We start from the raw sequence: 24,521 nt of genomic DNA on the forward strand, positions 1-24,521 counted from the left end.
ACCGCTCTGGGTCCTCCTCCTGGGAGAATGTCTGTGCCAGCTAAATTTCGACCAAGGTTGTTGCAGTGGGCTCATATTTCCAAGTTTTCCAGTCACCCTGGAGTTCAAAAGATGTGGGAGTTTCTACGAAGGTCTAACTGGTGGGACACTATGAAGAAGGATATTCAAGATTATGTCAACTCATGTCCTCAGTGTGCTCAGCACAAAATTCCTTGTTTGCCTCCTGCGGGGTTGTTGCATCCACTGTCCATTCCTCAGAGGCCTTGGACCCATATCTCTATGGACTTTGTCACTGAATTGCCCCTCTCCAAGGGTCACAATACTGTCTGGGTAATTATCGACCGTTTCTCTAAGATGGCACATTTTGTACCTTTGACTGGGTTACCATCAGCGCCCAAGTTGGCTTTGTTATTTATCCGAGAACATTTCCACCTGCACGGTTTACCTCAGGAAATCGTCTCTGACCGGGGGGTACAATTCACTGCAAGATTCTGGAGAGCTCTTTGTACGGCCTTACAAATAAAACTCAAGTTTTCATCCGCTTACCATCCACTGACTAACGGGCAAACTGAACGCGTCAATCAAGATTTAGAGACTTTTCTCCGTGTTTATCTCTCTCCCTCGCAAGATGATTGGGTGGAACTGTTGCCATGGGCCGAGTTTGCCCATAATCATCTGTACCACTCTTCGACTGGTGAGTCCCCATTTTTCATTAATTATGGGTTCCATCCTCAAGTTCCTGAATTACCCATTTGTCCTCCGGAGGATGTTCCTGCTGCAGCCTCTACTCTTCGGCACTTCAGTCAAATTTGGAGTCGAGTTCATGCTAATCTCCAGAGAGTCTCCGGCCGCTATAAATTCTTTGTGGATAGGAAGCGACGAGCAGCTCCCCAATACAAGGTTGGTGACAGGGTATGGCTCTCCACCCGCAACCTCCGGTTAAGAGTGCCCACTATGAAGTTCGCCCCAAAGTTTATTGGTCCTTACCCTGTGTTACAAGTCCTGAATCCGGTTGTTTGCAAATTGGGATTGCCTTCCCACCTCCGGATACCAAACTCCTTTCATGTTTCTCTCCTTCGCCCCCTTATTTTAAACCGGTTCCATTTAAAGTCCCCGAGGCCAACCTCTGCAGAGTCTGAAGCTGGAACGGACTTTGAAATCAAAGCTATTCTTGACTCTCGTTATCTTCACAAGAATTTACAGTATTTAGTGGAGTGGAAAGGTTTTGGCCCTGAGGAGAGGAGCTGGGTCAAGGCTACTGAAGTTATGGCTCCCCGACTGGTGCGGATTTTCCATTCCAGACATCCAACAAAACCTGGAAAGTGTCCGGGGGCCATAGGCGGCGTTCACCGCGCTTACCCCTGCGTGCCTGCTGGTCTGTGTTGTGGCCTCCGCCTTCGGTGGTCCACGGGCTCCGGCGTCTGGCTGGCGCGGCTCTCGGCGGTTCCCCGGGGCAGGGGCACCGCCATGACACCCGACATCACGTGGGCGGGAAGCAGGTGACGTTATCAGACTGTTCCGCCAATCCAGCGGAGGCGTGAGATTCAAAGTCAGACGCCGGGCAGAGCCTCGGCGCCTGAGTATCGTCTTTTCCCCTGACGTGGATGCCAGTGCTCTTGTTCCTGACGTATCTCTCTGCAGTCGTATCCCAGTGTCTCCGGCACTTCCAGGTGCCAGTTGCTGCACAGTTCAGCGTATACTGCGGCTGGTGTGTTTCTCTGCAATCCAGTCACCAGTGCTTCTTGGAGTCAGCGTGTGCTGCGGGCTAATCACCGCTCTCAAGTCATACAAATCATCAGTGTCTTTAATCACCGCTCTCAAGTTCTACAAATCATCAGTGTCTTTAATCACCGCTCTCAAGTTCTACAAATCATCAGTGTCTTTAATCACCGCTCTCAAGTCATACAAATCATCAGTGTCTTTAACCACCGCTCTCAAGTTCTACAAATCATCAGTGTCTTTAATCACCGCTCTCAAGTCATACAAATCATCAGTGTCTTTAACCACCGCTCACAAGTGTTTCAAATCGTCAGAGTCTTTAACCACCGTTTACCAGTTCTTCATATCACCAGTATCTTTAAAAACATCACTTACAAGTTCTTCAGTCATTATTATCTTGTACCAACACTCACAAGTACTTCTTTTCCTGGAATCCTCAGCATTGCTTACAAGTTCTCCTATAGGCCTGGACATTTCCCCATACGTTCCTTCTCTGCTATGTGACATTGTGTTGCTCTCTTCCTGCAATAAAGTTCCTTAATATTTTCACCAAGCTTTACTGTCGGAGTCCTGTATGAGGAAGACCTATATTAAGCCATCCCTGTTCCGACCCAACTGTGGTTCCTCTCCCCTACCATCGGGAGAACCCCCGAGTTCACAACACCCCCAACCTAGGTCAGTGACACTGTGGAAGGCCTGGACCAATTTACAACAAACTTGGTACACATATGACTTACAAGCTGGGAACAAACACTGTGGGGGTAAGACACCCCTAGCACCCCAAGGGGTGAGGCAGCAGCACAGAGTTTTTCAACAGACAGCATAACTCTGAAATGCCTGAAGCAATTTACACCAAACTTGCTACACATATGACTTACACTCTGGGAATAAATACTGTGGGGGTAACAAACCACTAGCACCTCTAGGGGTGGGCCAGCAGCACACACTATATCAGGACATGCATGATATGTCAGTGATCACAGGGCCAGTGACATGATGTGAGGTGGGCCAGTGACATGATGTGAGGAGTGGAATGCAGGTAGCACAAACCCACACACTGAGAGTTATCTAGTGGAAGTAGCACGGTCCCCCAGTAGCACAGAGTATATCAGGAGATGCATAATGTGCTGCACTATATAAGAAACTGTAAAAAAATCGATAATTTCACAGGGGCACTGACATGATGTGAGGAGGGGAATGGAGGCAGCAGGAAGCCACAGACTGAGTGTTGTATAGTGGGAAGAGCAGGGTCCCTTTAGGGACCAAAAGGGGTCCGGCCACTACACAAAGTGCGTCACGGAAGCAAGATATGCCTATATACTAGATCTCCAATCAATGTAAATTAACGAACAACTATCATTTTAATTTACCATCCTCATCCCGTAGCGAAGCACGGGTATTCAGCTATCTACAATGTTGTTTATACTGTGTGTTTAATATTTAAATTTATATTTGTAAACAGACATTCTTAAAATCCCGGGCAACGCCGGATACTCCAGCTAGTATTTATATAATAATACCTGCTGGGACAGACTAAGCAATAAAGGCCGATCCTGGCAAGGAGAAAACTCACATGCAGCATGCTTCTTTTGCGTCTTTCGCAAATGTGAAAGATGGTAACATGTTTGAGGCCAAATGCTTATGTGCCTATCTGCGTAAGTGTGGAATGGGTGCCGAGGGAACCAAAAAAGTGCTGCATTGTAGGAGAAAGAAGAGAACTGTTTCTTGTCTGCTGTTCTACAGTGCAAGCCGACATAGCCGTCTATTCATAAAAGAGTGAAATGCCCACTATGACTCTCCCAGTGTGACAACAGGGCCTTTCACACCTTCGTCTCATTCGGAGAAAGGGTTATCTTGTAGAAATCACACATTTTTTTCAGTGGTGCCGCTAATTAGTGTAAATATTGCATCCCCATAAACTAGCATGAAGAGGACAGAAACATGTTTCCATTTCTTCTCTCAATTTCATGAGCTGAAGCGTACATCAGTAGGGGGAGAGCAGCACTGAAGTGCACTGCCCCTGCTCCTATGCCTGTGTCCAGCATCTGCCCCATGGCATGAGTGGATGCAGGCAGTGGTGTCGAGAGAGGGAGGAAGGGGGTACAGATTACCCGGGCCCAGGCATGCCAGGGGGCCCAGGCCAGAGCATACCAGTAGCCATTTTTTTGGTGGGATAATTTTTTTTTCTTTATTAGAAATCAGTGGGCGGGCGAGCAGCGGGTCGGGCCATCGGGAGGGGGGATGTATGTGTGTGTCACCTGGCTGTTTGTTCCTTGTAATTAAGCGTCCCTCACAGCCACTTCCACCTGCCGCACCGCTGCTAGGATCTCACAAGATGGTATCTTTAACTCGCGAGTCAATCTCTGCAGCTGGCTCTGGATGGCCTCTTCAGAATCAGCAATCTCTGGGAGGTGGGCAGGGACTAGGAGGGGCAGGCAGAGGCGTAACTAGGGATTTTGGAGTCCAGGGCAAGATGTAAAATGGCGCCCCCCCCCCCACACAAAAAAAAAGCACACAAAAAGAGGCATGTGCGCGCGCCTGAAAATGGGTGTGGCCATGCTCCAGAAGGGGTGTGGCCACGCTCCAGAAGGGGTGTGGCCACTGAAAATGGCCCACAGTGCCAGTTACATTGCCCACAGTGCCAGATACAATGCCCCACAGTGCCAGATACATGCCCCGCAGTGACGGATGCATGCCCCACAGTGCCAGTTACATTGCCCCACAGCGCCAGTTACATTGCCCCACAGTGCCAATTACATTGCCCCACAGTGCCAGTTACATTGCCCCCACAGTGCCAGATACAATGCCCCACAGTGCCGGATACATGCCCCACAGTGCCAGTTACATTGCCCCACTGTGCCAGATACATGCCCCACTGTGCCAGTTACATTGCCCCACTGTGCCAGATACATGCCCCACAGTGCCAGTTACATTGCCCCACTGTGCCAGATACATGCCCCACAGTGCCAGTTACATTGCCCCACTGTGCCAGATACATGCCCCACAGTGCCAGTTACATTGCCCCACTGTGCCAGATACATGCCCCACAGTACCAGTTACATGCCCCACAGTGCCAGTTACATGCCCCACAGTGCCAGATACATGCCCCACAGTGCCAGGCCCCACTCAGTGCCAGTTACATGCCCCATTTGGTGCCAGATACATGCCCCACTGTGCCTGTGCCCCCCCCCCCCGTTCACTCACCGGCCGCTTATGTGAGGGGAGGAGAGCGCAGCGCCTCTCCTTCCCCTCACCGCCTCTCCTTCCCCTCACCGCTCCGTCCAGGTCTCCCGTCCCGTCTCCGGCGGCTGTGTCTGGCGCCGGTTCGCTAGCCAATCAGAGCTCGCGGACCGGCAGCCAATCAGGAGCCGGTCCGCAAGCTCTGATTGGCTAACGCCGGAGACCGGACACAGCAGCGCTGCTAGTGCTGGCAGCGGCGGTGAGGGGAGGGAGAGACGCTGCGCTCTCCTCCCCTCACATTTAGGGTTGACGGGGGCGAGTGGGGCATGGTGCCCTGGCCGCCGGCGGCGCCCCCCTCTCCAGGGCCTGCCAAGGCGCCCAGGGCACGTGCCCCACTCGCCCTACCCTAGATACGCCTCTGGGGGCAGGCATGCAGCTGACTGGGCGTGGCCTGTTGATTTAAGAAGTGGCGTAGCTCAGCTTAGTTGTAAGAATAAGCAGCAGGACTGGTCATCTCGTCAGGAGCTAGGCTGTTAGGCTGCAACACTGTGAGCTGAGAACTGTGACTGTGACAGACACGGCGCTGTGTCTTATAAATACATGCATCCATACATTACCATTAGTGTTAGTAATATATATATATATATATATATATATATATATATATATACAGGTTGAGTATCCCATATCCAAATATTCCAAAGTACGGAATATTCCGAAATACAGAATTTTTTGAGTGAGACTGAGATAGTGAAACCTTTGTTTTCTGATTGCTCAAAGTAACACAAACTTTGTTTAATACATAAAATTATTAAAAATATTGTATTAAATGACCTTCAGGCTGTGTGTATAAGGTGTATATGAAACATAAATAAATTGTGTGAATGTAGACACACTTTGTTTAATGCACAAAGTTATTAAAAATATTGGTTAAAATTACCTTCAGGCTGTGTGTATAAGGGCCCTCATTCCGAGTTGATCGGTCGCAAGGCGAATTTAGCAGAGTTACACACGCTTAGTCTACGCCTACTGGGAGTGTATCTTAGCATCTTAAAAGTGCGAACGAAGTTTACGCAATATTGCGAACAAAAAAAACTTAGCAGTTTTAGAGTAGCTCCAGACTTACTCTGCCTGTGCGATCAGTTCAGTGCTTGTCGTTCCTGGTTTGACGTCACAAACACTCCCAGCGTTCGCCCAGACACTCCCCCGTTTCTCCGGCCACTCCTGCGTTTTTTCCGGAAACGGTAGCGTTTTCAGCCACACGCCCATAAAACGCCGTGTTTCCGCCCAGTAACACCCATTTCCTGTCAATCACACTACGTTCGCCGGTGCGAACAAAAAGCCGTGAGTAAAAATCCTTTCTTCATAGCAGAATTACTTAGCGCAGTCGCAGTGCGAACATTGCGCATGCGCTCTAAGCTGATTTTCACTGCGATGCGAAAAAAAAGAACGAGCGAACGACTCGGAATGAGGGCCAAGGTGTATATGTAACATAAATGCATTCTGTGCTTAGACTTAGGTCCCATCACCATGATATCTCATTATAGTATGCAATTATTCCAAAATACGGAAAAATCCGATATCCAAAATACTTCTGGTCCCAAGCATTTTGGATAAGGGATACTCAACCTGTATATATACACTGCTCAAAAAAATAAAGGGAACACTAAAATAACACATCCTATATCTGAATGAATGAAATATTCTTATTAAATACTTTGTTCTTTACATAGTTGAATGTGCTGACAACAAAATCACACAAAAATTATCAATGGAAATCAAATTTATTAACCCATGGAGTTCTGGATTTGGAGTCACCCTCAAAATTAAAGTGGAAAAACACACTACATGCTGATCCAACTTTGATGTAATGTCCTTAAAACAAGTCAAAATAAGGCTCAGTAGTGTGTGTGGCCTCCACGTGCCTGTATGACCTCCCTACAACCCACACAAGTGGCTCAGGTAGTGCAGCTCATCCAGGATGGCACATCAATGCGAGCTGCGGCAAGAAGGTTTGCTGTGTCTGTCAGCATAGTGTCCAGAGCATGGAGGCGCTACCAGGAGACAGGCCAGTACATCAGGAGACGTGGAGGAGGCCGTAGGAGGGCAACAACCCAGCAGCAGGACCGCTACCTCCGCCTTTGTGCAAGGAGGAACAGGAGGAGCGCTGCCAGAGCCCTGCAAAATGACCTCCAGCAAGCCACAAATGTGCATGTGTCTACTCAAACGATCAGAAACAGACTCCATGAGGGTGGTATGAGGGCCCGACATCCACAGGTGGGGGTTGTGCTTACAGCCCAACACCGTGCAGGACGTTTGGCATTTGCCAGAGAACGCCAAGATTGGCAAATTCGCCACTGGCGCCCTGTGCTCTTCACAGATGAAAGCAGGTTCTCACTGAGCACATGTGACAGACGTGACACTGTCTGGAGACGCCAACGAGAACGTTCTGCTGCCTGCAACATCCTCCAGCATGACCGGTTTGGCAGTGGGTCAGTAATGGTGTGGGGTGGAATTTCTTTGGGGGGCCGCACAGCCCTCCATGTGCTCGCCACAGGTAGCCTGACTGTCATTAGGTACCGAGATGAGATCCTCAGACCCCTTGTGAGACCATATGCTGGTGCGGTTGGCCCTGGGTTCCCCCTGATGCAAGACAATGCTAGACCTCATGTGGCTGGAGTGTGTCAGCAGTTCCTGCAAGAAGAAGGCATTGATGCTATGGACTGGCCCGCCTGTTCCCCAGACCTGAATCCAATTGAGCACATCTGGGACATCATGTCTCGCTCCATCCACCAACTCTACGTTGCACCACAGACTGTCCAGGAATTGGCGGATGCTTTAGTCCAGGTCTGGGAGGAGATCCCTCAGGAGACCATCCGCCACCTCATCAGGAGCATGCCCAGGCATTGTAGGGAGGTCATTCAGGCACGTGGAGGCCACACACACTACTGAGCCTCATTTTGACTTGTTTTAAGGACATTACATCAAAGTTGGATCAGCCTGTAGTGTGTTTTTCCACTTTAATTTTGAGGGAGACTCCAAATCCAGACCTCCATGGGTTAATAAAATTGATTTCCATTGATAATTTTTGTGTGATTTTGTTGTCAGCACATTCAACTATGTAAAGAACAAAGTATGTAATAAGAATATTTCATTCATTCAGATCTAGGATGTGTTATTTTAATGTTCCCTTTATTTTTTTGAGCAGTATATATATATATTATTATTACCAGTTATTTATATAGCACACACATATTCCACAGCGCTTTACAGAGAATATTTGCCCATTCACATGAGTCCCTGCCCCAGTGGAGCTTACAATCTATATTTCCTATCACATGTACACGCACACACATTCATGCTAGGGTTAATTTTGTTGGGAGCCAATTAACCTACCAGTATATTTTTGGATTGTGGGAGGAAACCGGAGTACCCGGAGGAAACCCACGCAAGTACGGGGAGAATATACAAACTCCACACAGTTAGGGCCATGGTGGGAATTGAACCCATGACCTCAGTGCAGTGAGGCAGTAATGCTAGCCATTACACCATCCGTACTGCCACGAAAATAAAATACATATATAGATCTATATATATAATAAGAATTTACTTACCGATAATTCTATTTCTCGGAGTCCGTAGTGGATGCTGGGGTTCCTGAAAGGACCATGGGGAATAGCGGCTCCGCAGGAGACAGGGCACAAAAAGTAAAGCTTTAGGATCAGGTGGTGTGCACTGGCTCCTCCCCCTATGACCCTCCTCCAAGCCTCAGTTAGGATACTGTGCCCGGACGAGCGTACACAATAAGGAAGGATTTATGAATCCCGGGTAAGACTCATACCAGCCACACCAATCACACTGTACAACCTGTGATCTGAACCCAGTTAACAGTATGATAACAGCGGAGCCTCTGAAAAGATGGCTCACAACAAATAATAACCCGATTTTTGTAACTATGTACAAGTAATGCAGATAATCCGCACTTGGGATGGGCGCCCAGCATCCACTACGGACTCCGAGAAATAGAATTATCGGTAAGTAAATTCTTATTTTCTCTATCGTCCTAGTGGATGCTGGGGTTCCTGAAAGGACCATGGGGATTATACCAAAGCTCCCAAACGGGCGGGAGAGTGCGGATGACTCTGCAGCACCGAATGAGAGAACTCCAGGTCCTCCTTAGCCAGGGTATCAAATTTGTAGGATTTTACAAACGTGTTTGCCCCTGACTAAATAGCCGCTCGGCAAAGTTGTAAAGCCGAGACCCCTCGGGCAGCCGCCCAAGATGAGCCCACCTTCCTTGTGGAATGGGCATTTACATATTTTGGCTGTGGCAGGCCTGCCACAGAATGTGCAAGCTGAATTGTATTACACATCCAACTAGCAAAAGTCTGCTTAGAAGCAAGAGCACCCAGTTTGTTGGGTGCATACAGGATAACAGCAAGTCAGTTTTCCTGACTCCAGCCGTCCTGGAACCTATATTTTCAGGGCCCTGACCACATCTAGAAACTTGGAGTCCTCCAAGTCCCTAGTAGGCGCAAGACACCACAATAAGCTGGTTCAGGTGAAACACTGACACCACCTTAGGGAGAGAACTGGGGACGAGTCCGCAGCTCTGCCCTGTCCGAATGGACAAACAGGTATGGGCTCTTTTGAGAAAAAAAACACCAATTTGACACTCGCCTGGTCCAGGCCAGGTCCAAGAGCATGTTCACTTTTCATGTGAGATGCTTCAAATCCACAGATTTGACTGGTTTTAAACCAATGTGTTTTGAGGAATCCCAGAACTACGTTGAGATCCCACAGTGTCACTGGAGGCACAAAAGGGGGTTGTATATGCAATACTCCCTTGACAAACTTCTGGACTTCAGGAACTGAAGCCAATTCTTTCTGGAAGAAAAATCGACAGGGCCGAAATTTGAACCTTAATGGACCCCAATTTGAGGCCCATAGACACTCCTGTTTGCAGGAAATGCAGGAATCGACCGAGTTGAAATTTCTTCGTGGGGCCTTCCTGGCCTCACCACCACGCAACATATTTTCGCCACATGTGGTGATAATGTTGTGCGGTCACCTCCTTTCTGGCTTTGACCAGGGTAGGAATGACCTCTTCCTGAATGCCTTTTCCCTTAGGATCCGGCGTTCCACCGCCATGCCGTCAAACGCAGCTGCGGTAAGTCTTGGAACAGACATGGTACTTGCTGAAACAAGTCCCTTCTTAGCGGCAGAGGCCATAAGTCCTCTGTGAGCATCTCTTGAAGTTCCGGGTACCAAGTCCTTCTTGGCCAATCCGGAGCCATGAGTATAGTTCTTACTCCTCTACGTCTTATAATTCTCAGTACCTTAGGTATGAAAAGCAGAGGATGGAACACATACACCGACTGGTACACCCACGGTGTTACCAGAACGTCCACAGCTATTGCCTGAGGGTCTCTTAACCTGGCGCAATACCTGTCCCGTTTTTTGTTCAGACGGGACGCCATCATGTCCACCTTTGGCAATTCCCAACGGTTTACAATCATGTGGAAAACTTCCCCATGAAGTTCCCACTCTGCCGGGTGGAGGTCGTGCCTACTGAGGAAGTCTGCTTCCCAGTTTCCATTCCCGGAATGAAACACTGCTGACAGTGCTATCACATGATTTTCCGCCCAGCGAAAAGTCCTTGCAGTTTTTGCCACTGCCCTTCTGCTTCTTGTGCCGCCCTGTCTATTTACGTGGGCGACTGCCGTGATGTTTTATCCCACTGGATCAATACCGGCTGACCTTGAAGCAGAGGTCTTGCTAAGCTTAGAGCATTATAAATTTACCCTTAGCTATATTTATGTGGAGAAAAGTCTCCAGACTTGATCACACTCCCTGGAAATTTTTTCCTTGTGTGACTGCTCCCCAGCCTCTCGGGCTGGCCTCCGTGGTCACCAACATCCAAACTGAATGCCGAATCTGCGGCCCTCTAGAAGATGAGCACTCTGTAACCACCACAGGAGAGACACCCTTGTCCTTGGATATAGGGTTATCCGCTGATGCATCTGAAGATGCGATCCGGACCATTTGTCCAGCAGATCCCACTGAAAAGTTCTTGCATGAAATCTGCCGACTGGAATTGCTTCGAAGGAAGTCACCATTTTTTTACCATGGCCCTTGTGCAATGATGCACTGATTTTAGGAGGTTCCTGACTAGCTCGGATAACTCCCTGGCTTTCTCTTCCGGGAGAAACATCTTTTTCTGGACTGTGTCCAGAATCATCCCTAAGCACAGGAGACTTGTTGTCGGGATCAGCTGCGATTTTGGAATATTTAGAATCCACCCCTGCTGTTGTAACAGTATCCGAGATAGTGCTACTCCGACCTCCAACTGTTCCCTGGACTTTGCCCTTATCAGGAGATCGTCTAAGTAAGGGATAATTAAGACGCCTTTTCTTCGAAGAAGAACCATCATTTCGGCCATTACCTTGGTAAAGACCCGGGGTGCCGTGGACAATCCAAACGGCAGCGTCTGAAACTGATAGTGACAGTTCTGTACCACGAACCTGAGGTACCCTTAGTGATAAGGGCAAATTTGGGACATGGAGGTAAGCATCCCTGATGTCTCGGGACACCATATAGTCCCCTTCTTCCCGGTTCGTTATCACTGCTCTGAGTGACTCCATCTTGATTTGAACCTTTGTAAGTGTTCAAATTTTTTTTTTTTTTTTTTTTTTAGATTTAGAATAGGTCTCACCTAGCCTTCTGGCTTCAGTACCACAATATAGTGTGGAATAATACCCCTTTTCTTGTTGTAGGAGGGGTAATTTAATTATCACCTGCTGGGAATACAGCTCGTGAATTGTTTCCCATACTGCCTCCTTGTCGGAGGGAGACCTTGGTAAAGCAGACTTCAGGAGCCTGCGCAGGGGAAACGTCTCGACATTCCAATCTGTACCCCTGGGATACTACTTGTAGGATCCAGGGGTCCTGTACGGTCTCAGCGTCATGCTGAGAGCTTGTCAGAAGCGGTGGAACGCTTCTGTTCCTGGGAATGGGCTGCCTGCTGCAGTCTTCTTCCCTTTCCTCTATCCCTGGGCAGATATGACTCTTATAGGGACGAAAGGACTGAAGCTGAAAAGACGGTGTCTTTTTCTGCAGAGATGTGACTTAGGGTAAAAACGGTGGATTTTCCAGCAGTTGCCGTGGCCACCAGGTCCGATGGACCGACCCCAAATAACTCCTCTTCCTTTATACGGCAATACACCTTTGTGCCGTTTGGAATCTGCATCACCTGACCACTGTCGTGTCCATAAACATCTTCTGGCAGATATGGACATCGCACTTACTCTTGATGCCAGAGTGCAAATATCCCTCTGTGCATCTCGCATATATAGAAATGCATCCTTAAATGCTCTATAGTCAATAAAATACTGTCCCTGTCAAGGGTATCAATATTTTTAGTCAGGGAATCCGACCAAGCCACCCCAGCTCTGCACATCCAGGCTGAGGCGATCGCTGGTCGCAGTATAACACCAGTATGTGTGTATATACTTTTTATGATATTTTCCAGCCTCCTGTCAGCTGGCTCCTTGAGGACGGCCCTATCTATAGACGGTACCGCCACTTGTTCTGATAAGCGTGTGAGCGCCTTATCCACCCTAAGGGGTGTTTCCCAACGCGCCCTAACTTCTGGCGGGAAAGGGTATACCGCCCATATTTTCTATGGGGGGGAACCCACGCATCATCACACACTTCATTTAATTTATCTGATTCAGGAAAAACTACGGTAGTTTTTTCACATCCCACATAATACCCTCTTTTGTGGTACTTGTAGTATCAGAAATATGTAACACCTCCTTCATTGCCCTTAACGTGTGGCCCTAATAAGGAATACGTTTGTTTATTCACCGTCGACACTGGATTCAGTGTCCCTGTCTGTGTCTGTGTCGACCGACTAAAGTAAACGGGCGTTTTAAAACCCCTGACGGTGTTTTTGAGACGTCTGGATCGGTACTAATTGTTTGTCGGCCGTCTCATGTCGTCAACCGACCTTGGCGCGTGTTGACATTATCACGTAATTCCCTAAATAAGCCATCCATTCCGGTGTCGACTCCCTAGAGAGTGACATCACCATTACAGGCAATTGCTCCGCCTCCTCACCAACATCGTCCTCATATATGTCGACACACACGTACCGACACACAGCACACACACAGGGAATGCTCTGATAGAGGACAGGACCTACTAGCCCTTTGGAGAGACAGAGGGAGAGTTTGCCAGCACACACCAAAAACGCTATAATTATATAGGGACAACCTTATATAAGTGTTTTCCCTTATAGCATCTTTTTTATATATTTCTAACGCCAAATTAGTGCCCCCCCTCTCTGTTTTAACCCTGTTTCTGTAGTGCAGTGCAGGGGAGAGCCTGGGAGCCTTCCCTCCAGCCTTTCTGTGAGGGAAAATGGCGCTGTGTGCTGAGGAGATAGGCCCCGCCCCTTTTTCGGCGGCCTCGTCTCCCGCTCTTAACGGATTCTGGCAGGGGTTAAATATCTCCATATAGCCCCCGGAGGCTATATGTGAGGTATTTTTAGCCAAAAATAGGTTTTCATTGCCTCCCAGGGCGCCCCCCTCCCAGCGCCCTGCACCCTCAGTGACTGCCGTGTGAAGTGTGCTGAGAGGAAATGGCGCACAGCTGCAGTGCTGTGCGCTACCTTAAGAAGACTGAGGAGTCTTCATGCCGCCGATTCTGGACCTTCTTCTTGTTTCAGCATCTGCAAGGGGGCCGGCGGCGAGGCTCCGGTGACCATCCAGGCTGTACCTGTGATCGTCCCTCTGGAGCTAATGTCCAGTAGCCAAAGAAGCCAATCCATCCTGCACGCAGGTGAGTTCACTTCTTCTCCCCTAAGTCCCTCGTTGCAGTGATCCTGTTGCCAGCAGGACTCACTGTAAAATAAAAAACCTAAGCTAAACTTTTCTAAGCAGCTCTTTAGGAGAGCCACCTAGATTGCACCCTTCTCGGCCGGGCACAAAAATCTAACTGAGGCTTGGAGGAGGGTCATAGGGGGAGGAGCCAGTGCACACCACCTGATCCTAAAGCTTTACTTTTTGTGCCCTGTCTCCTGCGGAGCCGCTATTCCCCATGGTCCTTTCAGGAACCCCAGCATCCACTAGGACGATAGAGAAATATTTAGATATAGATATATACATATATTTACCTATATATAGAAAATAAGATTTTACTTACCGATAAATCTATTTCTCGGAGTCCGTAGTGGATGCTGGGGTTCCTGAAAGGACCATGGGGAATAGCGGCTCCGCAGGAGACAGGGCACAAAAAGTAAAGCTTTTCCAGATCAGGTGGTGTGCACTGGCTCCTCCCCCTATGACCCTCCTCCAGACTCCAGTTAGGTACTGTGCCCGGACGAGCGTACACAATAAGGGAGGATTTTGAATCCCGGGTAAGACTCATACCAGCCACACCAATCACACCGTACAACTTGTGATCTAAACCCAGTTAACAGTATGATAACAGCGGAGCCTCTGAAAGATGGCTTCCTTCAACAATAACCCGAATTAGTTAACAATAACTATGTACAATTATTGCAGATAATCCGCACTTGGGATGGGCGCCCAGCATCCACTACGGACTCCGAGAAATAGATTTATCGGTAAGTAAAATCTTATTTTCTCTATCGTCCTAGTGGATGCTGGGGTTCCTGAAAGGACCATGGGGATTATACCAAAGCTCCCAAACGGGCGGGAGAGTGCGGATGACTCTGCAGCACCGAATGAGAGAACTCCAGGTCCTCCTTAGCCAGAGTATCAAATTTGTAAAATTTTACAAACGTGTTCTCCCCTGACCACGTAGCTGCTCGGCAAAGTTGTAATGCCGAGACCCCTCGGGCAGCCGCCCAAGATGAGCCCACCTTCCTTGTGGAGTGGGCCTTTACAGATTTAGGCTGTGGCAGGCCTGCCACAGAATGTGCAAGTTGGATTGTGCTACAGATCCAACGAGCAATCGTCTGCTTAGACGCAGGAGCACCCATCTTGTTGGGTGCATACAATATAAACAACGAGTCAGATTTTCTGACTCCAGCTGTCCTTGCAATATATATTTTTAATGCTCTGACAACGTCCAGTAACTTGGAGTCCTCCAAGTCACTTGTAGCCGCAGGCACTACAATAGGCTGGTTCAGATGAAATGCTGACACCACCTTAGGGAGAAAATGCGGACGAGTCCGCAGTTCTGCCCTGTCCGAATGGAAAATCAGATATGGGCTTTTGTAAGATAAAGCTGCCAGTTCTGACACTCTCCTGGCCGAAGCCAGGGCTAGAAGCATGGTCACTTTCCATGTGAGATATTTCAAATCCACCTTCTTTAGTGGTTCAAACCAATGAGATTTTAGAAAGTCCAAAACCACATTGAGATCCCACGGTGCCACTGGAGGCACCACAGGAGGCTGTATATGTAGCACTCCCTTAACAAAGGTCTGGACTTCAGGGACTGAAGCCAATTCTTTTTGAAAGAAAATCGACAGGGCCGAAATTTGAACCTTAATAGATCCCAATTTGAGACCCATAGACAATCCTGATTGCAGGAAATGTAGGAATCGACCCAGTTGAAATTCCTCCGTCGGAGCACTCCGATCTTCGCACCACGCAACATATTTTCGCCAAATTCGGTGATAATGTTGCACGGTTACTTCCTTCCTTGCTTTAATCAAAGTAGGAATGACTTCTTCCGGCATGCCTTTTTCCTTTAGGATCCGGCGTTCAACCGCCATGCCGTCAAACGCAGCCGCGGTAAGTCTTGAAACAGACAGGGACCCTGCTGAAGCAAGTCCCTCCTTAGAGGTAGAGGCCACGGATCTTCCGTGATCATCTCTTGAAGTTCCGGGTACCAAGTCCTTCTTGGCCAATCCGGAACCACTAGTATCGTCCTTACGCCTCTTTGCCGTATAATTCTCAATACTTTTGGTATGAGAGGCAGAGGAGGAAACACATACACCGACTGGTACACCCAAGGCGTTACCAGCGCGTCCACAGCTATTGCCTGCGGATCTCTTGACCTGGCGCAATACCTGTCCAGTTTTTTGTTGAGGCGAGACGCCATCATGTCCACCATTGGTCTTTCCCAACGGGTTACCAGCAAGTGGAAGACTTCTGGATGAAGTCCCCACTCTCCCGGGTGAAGATCGTGTCTGCTGAGGAAGTCTGCTTCCCAGTTGTCCACTCCCGGGATGAACACTGCTGACAGTGCTATCACATGATTCTCTGCCCAGCGAAGAATCCTTGCAGCTTCTGCCATTGCACTCCTGCTTCTTGTGCCGCCCTGTCTGTTCACATGGGCGACTGCCGTGATGTTGTCCGACTGGATCAACACCGGTTTTCCCTGAAGCAGAGGTTCTGCCTAGCTTAGAGCATTGTATATTGCTCTTAGTTCCAGAATGTTTATGTGAAGAGACGTTTCCAGGCTCGTCCATACTCCCTGGAAGTTTCTTCCTTGTGTGACTGCTCCCCAGCCTCTCAGGCTGGCGTCCGTGGTCACCAGGATCCAATCCTGTATGCCGAATCTGCGGCCCTCCAATAGATGAGCACTCTGCAACCACCACAGAAGAGACACCCTTGTCCTTGGAGACAGGGTTATCCGCAGGTGCATCTGAAGATGCGACCCTGACCATTTGTCCAACAGATCCCTTTGGAAAATTCTTGCGTGGAATCTGCCGAATGGAATTGCTTCATAAGAAGCCACCATTTTTCCCAGGACTCTTGTGCATTGATGTACAGACACTTTTCCTGGTTTTAGGAGGTTCCTGACAAGCTCGGATAACTCCTTGGCTTTTTCCTCCGGGAGAAAAACCTTTTTCTGAACCGTGTCCAGAATCATCCCTAGGAACAGCAGACGAGTTGTCGGCATTAACTGGGATTTTGGAATATTCAGAATCCACCCGTGCTGTTTTAGCACTTCTTGAGACAGTGCTAATCCCATCTCTAGCTGTTCTCTGGACCTTGCCCTTATTAGGAGATCGTCCAAGTATGGGATAATTAATATGCCTTTTCTTCGAAGAAGAATCATCATCTCGGCCATTACCTTTGTAAAGACCCGAGGTGCCGTGGACAATCCGAACGGCAGCGTCTGAAACTGATAGTGACAGTTTTGTACAACGAACCTGAGGTACCCCTGGTGTGAGGGGTAAATTGGAACGTGGAGATACGCATCCTTGATGTCCAAGGATACCATAAAGTCCCCCTCTTCCAGGTTCGCTATCACTGCTCTGAGTGACTCCATCTTGAACTTGAACATCTTTATGTACAGGTTCAAGGACTTCAGATTTAGAATAGGCCTTACCGAGCCATCCGGCTTCGGTACCACAAAAAGAGTGGAATAATACCCCTTCCCTTGTTGTAGAAGAGGTACCTTGACTATCACCTGCTGAGAGTACAGCTTGTGAATGGCTTCCAAAACCGTCTCCCTTTCGGAGGGGGACGTTGGTAAAGCAGACTTCAGGAAACGGCGAGGTGGATCTGTCTCTAATTCCAACCTGTACCCCTGAGATATTATCTGCAGGATCCAGGGATCTACCTGCGAGTGAGCCCACTGCGCGCTGTAATTTTTGAGACGACCACCCACCGTCCCCGAGTCCGCTTGAGAAGCCCCAGCGTCATGCTGAGGCTTTTGTAGAAGCCGGGGAAGGCTTCTGTTCCTGGGAAGGAGCTGCCTGTTGCTGTCTCTTCCCTCGACCTCTGCCTCGTGGCAGATATGAATAGCCCTTTGCTCTCTTATTTTTAAAGGAACGAAAGGGCTGCGGTTGAAAAGTCAGTGCCTTTTTCTGTTGGGGAGTGACTTGAGGTAGAAAGGTGGATTTCCCGGCTGTAGCCGTGGCCACCAAATCTGATAGACCGACTCCAAATAACTCCTCCCCTTTATACGGCAAAACTTCCATATGTCGTTTTGAATCCGCATCGCCTGTCCACTGTCGCGTCCATAAAGCTCTTCTGGCCGAAATGGACATAGCACTTACCCGTGATGCCAGTGTGCAGATATCCCTCTGTGCATCACGCATATAAAGAAATGCATCCTTTATTTGTTCTAACGACAGTAAAATATTGTCCCTGTCCAGGGTATCAATATTTTCAATCAGGGACTCTGACCAAACTACCCCAGCACTGCACATCCAGGCAGTCGCTATAGCTGGTCGTAGTATAACACCTGCATGTGTGTATATACTTTTTTGGATATTTTCCATCCTCCTATCTGATGGATCTTTAAGTGCGGCCGTCTCAGGAGAGGGTAACGCCACTTGTTTAGATAAGCGTGTTAGCGCCTTGTCCACCCTAGGAGGTGTTTCCCAGCGCTCCCTAACCTCTGGCGGGAAAGGGTATAATGCCAATAATTTCTTTGAAATTATCAGCTTTTTATCAGGGCAACCCACGCTTCATTACACACGTCATTTAATTCTTCTGATTCAGGAAAAACTATAGGTAGTTTTTTCACACCCCACATAATACCCTGTTTAGTGGTACCTGTAGTATCAGCTAAATGTAACGCCTCCTTCATTGCCAAAATCATATAACGTGTGGCCCTACTGGAAAATACGGTTGATTCGTCACCGTCACCACTGGAGTCAGTGCCTGTGTCTTGGTCTGCCGACTGAGGCAAAGGGCGTTTCACAGCCCCTGACGGTGTTTGAGTCGCCTGGACAGGCACTAATTGATTGTCCGGCCGTCTCATGTCGTCAAACGACTGCTTTAGCGTGTTGACACTATCCCGTAGTTCCATAAATAAAGGCATCCATTCTGGTGTCGACTCCCTAGGGGGTGACATCCTCATATTTGGCAATTGCTCCGCCTCCACACCAATATCGTCCTCATACATGTCGACACACACGTACCGACACACAGCAGACACACAGGGAATGCTCCTAACGAAGACAGGACCCACTAGCCCTTTGGGGAGACAGAGGGAGAGTTTGCCAGCACACACCAAAAGCGCTATATATAACAGGGATAGCCTTATAATAAGTGCTCCCTTATAGCTGCTTTATATATATCAAAATATCGCCATAAATTTGCCCCCCCTCTCTGTTTTACCCTGTTTCTGTAGTGCAGTGCAGGGGAGAGACCTGGGAGCCGTCCTGACCAGCGGAGCTGTGAGAGGAAATGGCGCCGTGTGCTGAGGAGATAGGCCCCGCCCCTTTTCCGGCGGGCTCGTCTCCCGCTATTTAGTGAATCCAGGCAGGGGTTAAATATCTCCATATAGCCTCTGGGGGCTATATGTGAGGTATTTTTAGCCTTTATATAGGTTACATTTGCCTCCCAGGGCGCCCCCCCCCAGCGCCCTGCACCCTCAGTGACTGCGTGTGAAGTGTGCTGAGAGGAAAATGGCGCACAGCTGCAGTGCTGTGCGCTACCTTTAGAAGACTGCAGGAGTCTTCAGCCGCCGATTCTGGACCTCTTCTGACTTCAGCATCTGCAAGGGGGCCGGCGGCGCGGCTCCGGTGACCATCCAGGCTGTACCTGTGATCGTCCCTCTGGAGCTGATGTCCAGTAGCCAAGAAGCCAATCCATCCTGCACGCAGGTGAGTTCACTTCTTCTCCCCTCAGTCCCTCGTTGCAGTGATCCTGTTGCCAGCAGGACTCACTGTAAAATAAAAAACCTAAGCTAAACTTTTTCTAAGCAGCTCTTTAGGAGAGCCACCTAGATTGCACCCTTCTCGGCCGGGCACAAAAATCTAACTGGAGTCTGGAGGAGGGTCATAGGGGGAGGAGCCAGTGCACACCACCTGATCTGGAAAAGCTTTACTTTTTGTGCCCTGTCTCCTGCGGAGCCGCTATTCCCCATGGTCCTTTCAGGAACCCCAGCATCCACTAGGACGATAGAGAAATAGATAAATAGATCGCAGCTGGGCCATTTATCGCAGTTCGTCGCCAGACAGGTACATTTGCCTGAATGGCTACAAAACATCACTGTATATTGTATCGCTATGATGCGATATATAGTGATAAGTTTCCAGTAGCCATTTCATTATGTACACAGTAGAGCCCATTATGCCATCCAGAGATGGTAATATGGTTTGAATAGGAGATAAATACGGATTCGCACCCTATGGGCAGCAGGAATATAACAAACAAACAAACAAACAAAAAAAGGCGGAAAAATCTGTGATTTCTTCTCTGACTTGTGACTTTACTATTTATGGATAACTTAAATGTTTCCTCAGCTAAAATATTGGTGAAAACTGTTTTATTTTTCTTATTTTTGCTTCAATAAACAGACCCAAGAGAAGGTCCCTGAAGGACAGTTGTGAACCATGCAAACAAGACAAAGAGTAGATGGAGCTATAGCATCACTCTGCTTCTCCAACTTCCCGTCCTGTTCTGCTAACCAAAGAGCCTGAAACCAAGCAGCAGATGTCAGAGAGCCGCTGCTGGAGGCACCAGGCGCTGTGTCCGGCTGCTGCGATCTATTACAGCGCGGAGGGGGGCACTTACTAGGCATCTTAGATAGTTCCCCTGGGATGTGCCGCTTAGAAATCGGGCAACGCTCGGCCAATCACCGTGACACATATAATACACCGGGCGGAGCTGCCCGTGCCGCAGATCCTGTTGGGAGACATGGAGGGAGGAGGCGTCCGCCTGCCATGGTGGTGCTGCTGCTGCTGGTGGAGCTTGTTGTTGGGCGGTGCCTGCCTGTGACAAGAATGAGGGTTGGCATCTGAGAGCCCTGGCACTGGCAGAGAGAGAGGACGTAAGTCAGGATGACAAAGTGCCCAGGATGACGGGATGCTGGTCCTGGGATAGAGACCTGTAACCGCGCTGATGTCCCCGCTGGCAAACCTTAGTAAATCGCCTTTGTGTGCGGCATGCGTTGGAAGTTGCAGTACGTGCTCTGTGAGTGGAAAGCTGTTTACACCGCTCTTGTAATCCAAGGAGGGAGCTGGAAGTGCTGATCGCTGCGTCCTTGTGTAGTAGGTAAATCGTCTTCCTATATGCATAGTACTACTGTACTCAATCCACATACTCTGTATATTATGTGTGCGTGTGAGTACAGCTTTTGTATGCTTTCCTAACCCATCCACATATCTCATGGCTATATTTGGGGGTCATATTAGGGCAACTAATGTGGCATCTGTCTTGTGACAAGGACACACAGTTGTCAGCTTTCCCCTTGAAGACATTAAGCAGCAGAAATATTGCTGCTGCTCATAATTGTTATATTTAACATAACTCGATAAAAGTGACATGTTACTGCTGGTGTAGCTGTCAGTTTCTCCTGACTTACAGAAACAAGATAAATGTTGCAGAATTAATTCTTGGAAAACAATTTCAAGATAAGCTGTGTTCACTGCTGGCATGCTATTGTAATGACTTAACCCTGTTATCACTATGTTTGCCAGTGAGATCTGTATGTTGTACTTTAAATATAAGACAAGTGATGTTTATTTGCAAATAATATATATCCATCAGACTATAGAATGGGTTAGCACAGTTTTCATTAGTTATTAATATTTATTTTTGCTTTTAACGATCACTGTTAATTGTTTTGTTTATGAACAGTAAGGTCGACCCTTAGACTCCCATTGTTAAACACCTTTAATGTCTCGCTGTGAGAGTCTTTGTGTTCACTTTTTGTATTATGTCTGACAATTTGATGGTTGGGCAATTGTATAAAAGTGACCTTGTACTGGTCGCTGGATCTGCATTTTAGTGAGATCAATTCATTGAAATAGTCAATAATTCAATAAAATAGTATTGGTAACATTCATTTCACATTGTGCATTTGAAATAATGGGAGACTGGTAATTTGAAATATTGGCATGTAATGGGAAATGTAACTTGCAGCAGTATTTATTTGGATATTTCAATGTTGCAAATGTACTTTATTTTTTCTCCTTTGTGACACCATGTTTTCCTGTTGCCAAAAGAAGTGGAGCTACGATACTCACATAAATCAAAATGTATTTCTATGTTTTGAAGTTCAAACAAGAAACACATATAATGCTTTAATAACCAAGACTAGGGCACATATACAGTATTTGTACAAGAAAGGGGGATGATGCATCGTGCGTGTAGCAGCTGTGTGACTTTCTCTACAGAATACTGTCTGTTTTATTCCTGATCATATGTACCAACACAGATGCTGAATATTGCAAACACTACACCTGCGGTCACCGCATCTTCCAAGTTCTGTAGATCTGATATGGGTGGTAGTGTTTATTAAATATGATGTATGTGCCTTTTGTTACAGCAGCCAATACTGGGATACATACGTACATGCTATTGTTTAAAAAAATAAAATAAAATGTATCTATATATATCTTTTTTTAAAACGCAAGCAATAGCGCGTGTAAACTGCAGCATGCATTCAAAGTGTGATTTCTGACATGCATGTCTGCCATCTCCTCCTAGCTTTTTACCAGACTTGTACACCATGGGCCTGATTCGGCTCCTAACGGTCATGTGGCACAGGCCGCAAGTACAATTGCTGGGTACTTTACGCAAACGCCGGCCCCTTACTGCACATATGCAGTAGAGTCTGCAACGTTGGATGCAGATCAGCAGCAGACTGTCAGTGAGTGGCAGTTTGCTGTCATTTGGGGCTGGGAAGGAGTGGCGGTGGCCTTCATTTCCCAAAACGGAGGTGTGTCGCCGCCATTGTGGGGGAGGGACAAGGCCAGGATCTCTGACAGAAGACAGAAATTTCGGAACTCCTCTGTTGGATCTGCAGCGGCCAGCTTGCACGACCCATGGTTCACACAGCCGGCCAATGGTTTTGCAGATGCACCGATGCTGCGTCCTAGGACGCAGTTCGGATCACTAATGCAAGCAGCGGGTGTAACGCCTCCTGCTGCATTAACATATCAGTGCTATCGTATCCAAGCAGCAGCGAAAGCAACTCTGTCCACGCCTGAATAAGGTCCCCTGTTTGCATGATTGAGAAAAAATTGAGTTTGTTATCCTCATCAATCGGAGACTTCAAGCTGTTGCTGTGTCAGCTCTGCTGAATAGCAGGACGGTTTTAGCCAGAAGGCAGAGGAGGAGGAGGTTAAATCCCTTCTTTTCTCAATGACTGACCAAGGGCCGTGTGAAACTTCTATACAAGGATCTTTTGAAATCTGATTGCTATTTCTTCCAGTGAACTGTTGGGACAATTTATGAGTTGTCTTATTCACTGTACACTAAATAAGGAAAATACTTGGCAGGAATCTGCTTGTTAACATCTATGTATACCCAAACAGCTCCTGCTGTAAATTGCCTCATGTATTTAGATCACTAAGGGATATATGTATCAATTATCGGGTTCTAGTCTGAATGTATTAACCAGTACATGCTCAGGGGATCCGGTCTCTAGGTCGACAGGACTTAGGTTGACAGTGTCTAGGTCGACAACTATTGGTCGACAGTAAGTAGGTCGACATGATTTCTAGGTCGACAGGGACTCAAGGTTGACATGTGCTAGGTCGACATGAAAAAGGTGAGTTTTTCACATTTTTTTTTTCATTTTAGTAACTTTTTCATACTTCACGATCCACGTGGACTACAATTGGGAATGGTAACTTGTGCTGAGTGCAGCGGTAATGGAGCGAGGCACCTTGCCCGAAGCATGTCGAGCGAAGCGAGCCATGCGAGGGGACATGGTGCACTAATTGGGGTTCCCCGTCACTCTACGAAGAAAACGACACCCAAAATTTTTTTTTAAAACCTCATGTCGACCTTTTTTCATGTCGACCTAGTACACGTCGACCTAGAGTCCCTGTCGACATAGAAACCATGTCGACCTACTTACTGTCGACCAATAGTGGTTGACCTAGACACTGTCGACCTAAGTCTATTCTATCTAACATACCACACCCCATGCTCAGAGCCCGCCCTTGCGATGTGTTAGTAATGAAGTGTTTGCAATAGTGGTCACTTCACTACTATATTGGGACACCCAGCATGCTACTGCGCATGTGCGGTCGGCTAAACATAGTCAATAGGCTACAGTGGCTCATGGCTTATTCAGATGGCATTAGCTGTCGGGACCAAACACTTGCTACGTCTGTCAGCTTTGCAGCCTCCTCTGTGCCCGCTGTTGGAAATGGAAGTACAGTTATCGGAAATTTTTGCTGCGGCCCCTCTTTCATACATTGTGGTGATATTTAATGTTTACACATATCAACCGAAAATGGGTGTTTTCTGGGCATGTGCTGCAAATATTGAATGATAAATAGGCCTCCAGTGCTAGTGAACATTTCTGTTTGGTGTGTTGAGTCCCTCACTTTCGCACACAAATACACGCACACCCACATACAGTACATAGCCACTTCCAGGAACCAACCAGGAACATGTGTCAATCTGTAGCTCCAACGCTAGCTTCATAGATATTTTTGTGGTGTTCCTAGAGGCTCAATTCAGGAGTCATTTCTGTTTTTTGTATATTTAAAGCACCCACCAGCAGTCTGTAAATCAGCTTCTATAAATATCTATAAATATCTTTGAAGATGATGCTATCTTGTATGCATGCTGCCCAAACTGTGACCTTAGAAAGTGTACTGCAACTGGATTTCTCTCTGGTGAAAGTTTGGATAACTCAGACTGTTCATTTGATTATTGATAAAACAGTATCCATGGTATTTGGCACATCCAGTAAGCTACATTTACAAATTGTTTTATGCC

General features: G+C 47.7%; 1 protein-coding gene across 5 annotated transcripts in view; it reads left to right on the top strand.

Moving 5' to 3' along the window:
• Nucleotides 1-24,521, top strand: part of SIPA1L2 (signal induced proliferation associated 1 like 2) — a 795,004-nt gene that overhangs the window by 16,427 nt on the left and 754,056 nt on the right. For all 5 annotated transcript variants that reach the window (XM_063917773.1, XM_063917774.1, XM_063917772.1 and 2 more), the window contains exon 2: nucleotides 20,138-20,834. The gene's annotated coding sequence lies outside the window, so the exon portion shown is untranslated. The remainder of the gene's footprint in view (nucleotides 1-20,137; nucleotides 20,835-24,521) is intronic.

The sequence above is a fragment of the Pseudophryne corroboree genome, chromosome 4 (genome assembly GCF_028390025.1).
Source record: "Pseudophryne corroboree isolate aPseCor3 chromosome 4, aPseCor3.hap2, whole genome shotgun sequence".
NCBI lineage: Eukaryota > Metazoa > Chordata > Amphibia > Anura > Myobatrachidae > Pseudophryne > Pseudophryne corroboree.